The sequence below is a fragment of the Artibeus jamaicensis genome, unplaced genomic scaffold, assembly GCF_021234435.1.
Source record: "Artibeus jamaicensis isolate MK-2021 breed Jamaican fruit bat unplaced genomic scaffold, CSHL_Jam_final contig_391, whole genome shotgun sequence".
Classification (NCBI taxonomy): Eukaryota; Metazoa; Chordata; class Mammalia; order Chiroptera; family Phyllostomidae; genus Artibeus; species Artibeus jamaicensis.
This window is the reverse complement of record NW_026521814.1, coordinates 11,261,551-11,270,288: the sequence shown is the minus strand read 5'-3', so window position 1 is coordinate 11,270,288 and position 8,738 is coordinate 11,261,551. Positions and strand designations below refer to the sequence as shown.

Below are 8,738 nucleotides of genomic sequence, written 5' to 3'. Positions count from 1 at the left end.
TTATTCAGAAATATAGAGGAAAATCTCAGAAGAAACAGCTTAAAGATGAAGAGTTTGCTTCTGGGGAGCATGATTTAGAGTTGGAGTAGAATTTATTTTTTCCATTATCGAGCTTTGCTCACAAAATTTTAAAAAACTTTATACATAGGAGACTTTGATAAAAAAAAACACAATTTTATTTAAATAAAGCAAACATTCTAGTGTGAAAGGAGTAGGGGGGAAAAGGTTGACATGGAGAGCTTAGAAACCCAGAATGGCCCTGAACCTCACTGTATAGCACATCAGTTTTGAATCAGAGGTCCCTTGGAACCTTCTGGTTCAGCCTTCTTAACTCAGAAGGCAGAGATGAGGGGACCCATGGATGAGGCTCAAGGGGCTCCATGAATATCCTTGAAGACTTTCTATTCAAAATGTTGTGACTGTGTACATTTTCAGGGAGGGAAGGAGATACTTGAGGTTCATTATATTCTTAGAATTCCCCTGCCCCCCAAAGTGAACTGAGAAGTGCCGATCTGCTATCATTTATATAAAATAACAAGGATCCATATATTAGTGAAAGAATGGCATGTTTGGCCGAAGAGACTATTGCCCCACGTTCTTTTCAGCAGTGACCAACCACTCAAGGGATCGGTGGGACTGAGTCGGGACAACGAGAACTTTCACCTCACCCACATTGTTCAGATTTTTTCAACAACGGGATTACATTAGATATTATTTATTGAGTTAAAAAATTGAACGACTGATTTGATTGGTTTTTCTCATTTTTTCAATTGAGGAAATGAATTTCGGAGGTGTGGTGTAAGTGTCCGAGTGACACACCTTGGCAGAGGTGAGACCAGCAGCAAGTCTCCGGCATCTCACTCTCGGGCCCACTGCAGTGCCCTGGTGGCAGCTCCACTCGTGTGAAGGGGTCTCTGCTGCCCTCGAGAGGGTCCCCGGTTTTCAACTACGCTGCAGTGTGTTTGCACATGCAAGTACAGCTTTACAAGCCAAACAGTTTTACAAATATCATAATAATACCACCACCACTTCTTACACATAGTGGTAAGAAGGTAGTAAAAAAATGGATTTACACAGGATTTCAGAGTCAGAGGAATTCCAGAGCTTTTGGTTTTCGGAACTCTCCTTCTTTTGCTAGATCACACTGCCTGATCGGTATGAGCAGTCATTCTAAACGCACCTGGTGAGGACCAGCAACAACTGCTCGGAGCACGCCCTGAGACCTGAAGAGCAGGGACTCTGGAGGTAGACTGCCAGGTTCAAATCCTTTTTCCACTTATCTGCTGTGTGACTTGGGGCAAGTTGCTCAACCTCGGTTTTCTCACCTATAACATGGGAACAATAACAATACCACCTCTTAGGATTCTAGTTATATATGTAAAAGCACTTACCACTGTGCCAGGCATAATTCAATGTTAGCTGATCTTCTTCTTAGTGGAAGATTCTCAAAAGGGAGTCTCCTGTTTCAGGTACAGCACAGCTCGGGAAAAACAGGGACTCTGCATGTGGGAGAGTGTCAGGGAACACCTGCTGGCATGAGGTTTCAAGCTGTGTGTCCCCAGTGAAAGGCCAGGCATCAAAGAGGGCCATTCAGGGAAAAGTCCCTCCGTGCTCTTCTTTTCCCATTGTAGCCGGTTCCCCTTAAGGATGCGTTTCCTGTCACTCATTTTATAATTTTGTGGGGTGGGGATAAAACGAATGCTGACCCCCCAAAGAGTAGCTGCAGGGAAGAAAACTTTAAAGACTCTTTGAAACACCAACAATTCTAAATGTATTGGGAAAAAATCCTCCCAACTCCCTAAGAGTTGGCGTACCTCCTTAGCACTGGAGTTCTTCTCAGAGTGCATGAGAATGAGCCAGAGTGTTTATGAAAATAAAGATTCCTGGGCATGTCCCATGACATTTTGATCTAGTGACCCAGCATGGTTTTTGCGAGCTGAGTTTCCCAGTGTGCCTTCTGACCACCTGCTTTGAAATCACCTGTAGATTTGTTTAAAAGTGTAGCTTCCCAGATAATCCTGATCAGCATTAAAGTGTGAGGACCATCAGAAAAGATCTTTACCTAGATCTTTACCAGTGGCCTCTTCCAAGGCAGATCAAATAACAACGAGGTTCCAAGGGGGTCATTGTGCTGTGATAACTTAGGTGCAGAGGGAACCTGTTTGTGGCGATTTATCTGTGCCTTTGACCAGTGGCCACCAACTCTCAGAAGGCTCAAAGTGCCTATTTCTTCAGTGTTGGAGTTGAACTTGGTATCTCAGAGTTGAAATCTCCCTTCTCTCCTTGAACACTCATGCCACTGACTCAAGAATTTCTTTATGGTGTTGATTTATCAAATAAGTCACATCAATCTGGGATTAGCCCAGTCAAGAATTGTGTGTTATTTATAACTTGGGTTAAGAAGAGCTCATAAAAATTTCACTACTTGCCTCACACAAGCAGGGGGTAATGCTTCTATGATGCAGTAAACTCTCATTCCTCAGCTTGACAGACCAGGGTGCAGGAGTGCTAACAGATTCGTACAGTGGTCAGATGCGTACTGTTCAGCGTTTTGAATACAATTACTGTAGTGAAAACCTTTTTGCACAGACTAATGAGACTTTAAATGAGATCAACCAGGAGGCAGATCCAATCACTCACATAAGGGCTCTCTGGTTTCAAAAACAGACTGTTCTGTTCAATGAGAAAAAGACCAACAACCCAATAGGAAAATGGTGTAGCACTTGAAAAAGTGCTCAGCTTCACTCATAATGAAAGACATGCAAACTCCACGAGATGATTTTTTTCACCTCTTAGACTGGCAAAGATCGAGAAGTGTAACAGGCAAGAGTGCTGTGTATTGCTGCTGAGAACGTGAGTTAAAAGAAAGGTTTTGGAGGGAAGTTTGGCAATGTCTGTAAAAAATTCAAATGTGATGAAATAGACTCAGAAATTTTATTTAATTATTGATTCCAGAGAGAGAGGAAGGGGGAGAGAGAGAGAGACATCAATTTGTGGTTCTATTCATTCATTCATTCATTCATTCATTCATTCATTGGTATTGAGACAATGCTCCAACCAACGGAGCCACCAGCCCTCCCCTAAGAAAAAGCAAAATGACCAGATGGCAACAGTAACAATAGATCACAGCCTGTACCGTGTGGGTCACAGAAATCAGGGTTTCTCTGTGGTGGGCTGTGAGTGAGCAGGGGGAGTCTGCAGGGGCTGAAGGACTGAGTATTGACATATTTACAGTCCTGCTTTTTTAAAAATAAGGAATTTTACAGAGTTAAAATTGTGTTTGTCATAGATCGTGGGCAGTTTGAGGACCCTGGTTTTTCCCCCCAGGGAATGATTAAATCTTCCTTGAGACTGTTAATGTCCATGCAGAGAGCATTTTCCTAGTAGTCTTCCTCAGGCAGAGCCAGATCCAGTATGAAAACCCCAGAAAGTGAGGTACTGCGGGTCCAGGGACATTTAAGGGGAGTATTAGAGGCTGATGTGGGGTGGTTTTAAAAGCTCTGATTTTGTCCATTGTCTGTTTCACCCATTTTAAGTTTGGGTACCTGTATAAGCAGAAATGTTAGGTAGCCAAGATGTTAGATCAAGCAAGCCATTTATGACAACAAATGCAAGTCCATACAGAGTTTCCATAGCTATTCAAAGGAAATTGTAGGGTAAGCTAGGTGATTCAATAGTTATTGGGAAAGAAGGGCTGCTATTTCAAACCCACTGAGTAGTGAAGAATAACAGCTCTCTTTGAGAGCTAACACCGAACACCGAAGCTGTCAGCTTCCTCAAGGGTGTGCAGGTAGCTCCCCAGGTGTTTTAACTTTAGCCGCAGCCCAGGAAGAAAAACAGCCTTGGTTGTTCTCCCTTGAGGTCTGAGACGATCAGCAGGATGGCCCCTACCTTATCCTGAAACTCAAGGCTCTGCCTGGAGCGTCTCATTAGCTAAAAGAAGAAAACCCAAAAACCCACAAGAGGCCTTGGCTGGTTCTGAATTTGGTTTCAACAGAGAAAGAGTGACATATTCTGGGAGCTTCACTTCTCTATAAGATGCTCTCTGTGACCTTTTCAGAGCAAGCTCTCAAACAGAAACAGAAATTCATGACTCTGGAACTCGGCCATCCCACGGGGAGTCCCCTAGAGACAGGTCCACTGGATTTGCCCTGTTGGAACCCACTCTGGACTACAGCCAGTGTCCACTCTGGGGGCACTAACTGTAAATACCCAAGAGACGAGCATATTGGAAACCTTCCACCACCTGCCCACCTGTAAGTGAATCTGTGGATATTTGTGTGGGCAATCTACCAGCCATTGCTCTAGCATTTTCCACCAGCCAAATATTCACATAGACTTAATCCAATTTCTACCTCATACATTTTTGCCTGGTTCAATTTCTCTGGGCCTTCCTTGGTGCATTGTTGGTAATCTCATTTGCAACTGACCATATCTGAGAATGCCACATAGTATCTTCTGGTGGTGAGATGAATATAGGTTCAGATGCCTGAGTTTAAATCGTGGGTCTACCACACATCAGCTGGGCGACCCAGGGCCAGTTTCTTCACCGCTCTCTGCCCGAGTTTCTTTCTCTGTAAAATGGGATATAATAGTACCTATCCCATAGGGTTGCTTTCAGCATGTAAATAAGATCATCTATGTAGTGGACAGCACTTTTTCATTTTGGGTTTACATGAAGAGGAAGTAAAGCATACGCGAAACATTTAAAACAGGAGGAAGACATTCTTGATAATAAGAATTAGTGCTGGCTTGGATTACTGGAAGGGGGCATGGAATTAACTTAAAACAGAATAGAATTCTTCTCTTGAGATAATTGAGGTGTTCTCACTTGGTGATAGTTAATGGAGTAAATGACCTCTCACTACCCCTTCTAGATTCTCATCTAACTGCACACTCAGGGGCTGAATCGCAGGGTTAAACGTACCCCCAGGCCTAGCTCTCTTGGCAGTGGGAAGCCAGAAGTTCTAAGAGTTAATCTCCCAAATGTGCCGCTTAACTGTTGGCTGAAGGGTAGGTACAAGAAGACAGCTTGAGAGCCGCACTCCTCTTCTGCTCCATCCTTATGTTTCTGTTGCACAAATGCAGCAAAATGAGTAGCAATATTTTCATTGAAAATATGCCTCATGCAAATCAGTTTGGTAAATATGGAATTTAGCCTTTATAAAAGAGCACCTGTTCCCCTCCCTCCCATTCCTCCATTTAATTTTTGCATTCAGATGTGCTCTGCTTTTGCGTAAGCCTAGCCCCACACACTATTACAGGAACAGACTTGCTGGTTTTGAATCTGGCCATACACACTCCTATTTTCCAAGAAAAATCTTCTCTAAAAATTAGAGGCACCTGCGTGTTGCTTATTGAGTAGGCCTGAAGACTACTTCCATAGAAGTGAAATATATTGACGTTTTTAAAACTTGAGAACTATTCAGAGTTGGTCTGGACTCTTTCTGGGTTAAAACAGACAACGGGGCACATCTGAGGGTTGTTCCCGGTCTGCCCAAGGCCTCAGTGTGGACGGCAGCTTCATCCCCTCCGGGTGCGGTGAGGCTTGGGTTAACTGTTCTTCTCTGCAGAGGAGCTGGGGGGTTAGCTCAGCTGTGGTTTGGTCTGGGTGGTTTCCTTTTTCTCTTGCCTTCAGAGTGATATTTTAAAATCACAAACAGAACCTAGGGAGAGGAGGCCCAATTTGATACCTTTGAACCTTGATGGCCACTTTATAGATTCAGATTTAGAGGGATTGTTGGGTGGGGATTTGCAACCCAGGAGAGCCTTTCAGAGACTTTCATAGAGGGACACAGAATCTGAGTTTCCTGAAATGTGTGTGTTTTTGTGTAAGGCCTGTCAATAGAAATATCAAACTGTGAATATACAATTGAACTTTATTATTTCTTTTGATTTTGTAACTACATAGGTATGACAGACAGAGGCCGGTTTGAAAGGAAACGCACAATTGCCAGCGTGTCCCTTGTATGAATCCCACGGCTGGAAGTTTTTCTGTAAATCGGCATCTTCAGGTAGGGGCTGCACGGGTGCCTCCCACTGACTCTTGAGGTATGTTTTAATTAAGGAACATGAAATCTCTTAACTGTCTGTCACAGAGTGGAAGTGGCCTTGTGTCCTGAAATGTGACTCTGGAGATGGCATTGTGGGGCTCCATATTTACTCTGCACAACTTTCATTTCAAAGAATCTTACCTTGTGAGCCAAAGAGCTTTTTCTTTTCTTTTTTTCTTTTTTCCCCCTTTCTGCTTATCCCTGAAATGAACTAAACCAGAAATTCAAGAGTCAAGCTGTGCTCTTTCTGCCTCTGATGCTGTTAGAAAGCTGGAAGGTGGGAGCTGGTCTTCAAACAATTGTCCTCAAAATGAAAATCTTGCCCGACTGAGGGATGCAGAGAGTTGAGGCTAAGGCCACCTCTCACCTGCAGTAGCAGGAGTCAAACTGAAGGGCCACACTCTTCCTGGTGTTCTCAGTTGCTTAAAGTAACAGGAAGTGTGGCTTGACATTACTTCTTTAATTCTTTCCTCCCAAAACCTAGAGCTTAGTAAAATGGAGAAATGCATAGACTCTTTGTGAATAAAGTCACTACTAAGGATGCTTTCCATCTAAACCATTTAAGCAGAAGTTGCTAGAGGTAATGTAGGTTGGTAAAGTATTATTTATATGTTTATATAAAGTGTTATATAAAGTAACACAGATTGGTAAAGCACACTAGCTGAAGGTATTAAAAGCCAAGGCCAAGGTAATTAGTGTGATCTGAGACGAGGCATTTGATCCATTTCTGCATTTATATCATAAGAGCCTGGCCCAGATAGTCTATAAAATATTATTTTGGTTCCAAGATTCTATGACTGCAGCAACTGCAGTGATATGTTGAGGACGTAATGGAGACACAGGGAAGTTATAAACGATAGTCATTGCCAAGGACGCCCTTCAAAACCATGACAGAACGGCCTCTGGAAAGGAGAAGGGGGGCACAAGTTTGAGGTGACAGGCAAAGAAGATTTTAGCTATGTCTATAATTTCTTTTTCCTATTTAGAAGGAGACTGGACTCTCATATTAATTGTGCAGCTAAAAATTTATTTGAAATCCAGAAAACTCAAAAGTAAATTCTGTTACAATGAGCCAAAATGCTGTTTCCCTCCCCTGCCCAGCAAGTTGTAAAACAATGCATATAGTACGGTATCATTTATATAAAATGTGCTCACACTTACAACTATTCTATGTATTTTATACAGATGTATATGAATGTAAGTGTGCAGAGGTAGGTGTGGAAGTATATGTATAAGTAACCAAGCTGATAGCAATGGTTACTTCAGGAGCTGGAAGGTCTGTGTTGGATAGTGATGGCTGAAGATCATTTTAGACTCAGCTGTAGTGCTTTAAGGTTTTATAGGACTAATGGATTCATGAATTTCTTGTCTAATGGAGCCATACAATTTATACATATGAGATTTTGGGGTAAAGTGTATATGTGCACGCACACACACAAAACTTTTGCCCAAAATAAGAATTCACAGTGTCATTGAAGAAATTTCAAAGACTGTGAACATGCAACAACTGGAGAATAATCCTGAGGCAAGCTGTCGGCAAGCTCAGCTCACCTCCTTAGGGGAAGCCTTCCCTACCTATTATGCCCACGTTGGCCTTGCCCTTTTTGAATGCCCACCTTCAACATCACCTCTCTCCTCACCACACCTCTTTTCCCTCCCAGCATCTCCTTGGGTCCAGCCCAATAGATCCCTGAAACAGACATCATTTGCAACAGTTCATTCAAAGTTTCTACCTCAGAGGCACGAGCCTAGCGTCTTACTCCATTTGCTGTTTCTCTTCCCACTCTATGTACCTCAGCTGTCAAGGAGCACCTGTCCCTTGTCTCTGCTGGAAGCACGCCTCAGGGAGCCTCCGAACCATGCTGACCCTGAGCCCCCCAGAGGCCGGTCCACAGCCACGGTCTCAGAATCTCTAGATGAGGGCACCAGATGCCCTTCCTGGTAACTGGCACTGCAGAGGGTGTTTATGTCAGGCAGCATCCCCGAACATTGCTCCGCAGCCTCGCACAGCAGCGGCAAGACACCGAGGAGAGGAAGAAACACTTCTTTCTTGTGTGGGATGAACTACAAATGCCTTGGACTTTCCTACTCTTAGAGACCCGAAAGGAAGGCAATTTGGGATTGTGCATCCAAAACTTTATCCAGTAATGCCTTTTCCAGGATCCTTATAAAAAGAATAAGAAATGAAGATAAAGATTTATGTATAGATATTCACCATGCAGTTGTTTGTGGTTAAGTATGAAAATGGTTAAATGAAGTATGATTCTTCCCTGCAGTGGTACTATATAGTCACCCAAAAAAAGAAGGAGAATTTTTAAGTGCATAGTTCTATGTATGGCTACATATTAGGGAAGTAATCAGGAATCAAAACTGTATCATTAACATGATTATTTTATACCTAAACAAAAGGGCAGAGGAAAAAAGGCTGAAGGAATATAGGGAAAAAGAAAGATTAGCAAAAAGAGAGGTCCTAAAGAGATACGTACCTGAAAAAGAGTTCACTGACATAAATCAGCCCTCAGCCCCTGGCGCTCTTATCCTATCAGTACCAGTAATAAAGAAACACTGAGCAGACAATTTGGTTGACGATGTGGGAGGCAGAATATCACACAGCTGCTTTACCCGCAGCTGTATGGCTTCACAGTGTTGACAGTGTGAAAAAGAGGAAGACAAATAGGAAATAAA

The 8,738-nt window shown here is 42.9% G+C and overlaps 1 long non-coding RNA gene across 1 annotated transcript in view; it reads left to right on the top strand.

Moving 5' to 3' along the window:
• The first annotated feature begins 5,220 nt into the window (after window positions 1–5,220).
• Window positions 5,221–8,738, top strand: part of LOC128627388 (uncharacterized) — a 79,891-nt gene continuing 76,373 nt past the window's right edge. Inside the window, exons 1-2 of the long non-coding RNA XR_008391569.1 lie at window positions 5,221–5,536; window positions 5,912–6,014. This is a non-coding gene — a long non-coding RNA (uncharacterized LOC128627388). The remainder of the gene's footprint in view (window positions 5,537–5,911; window positions 6,015–8,738) is intronic.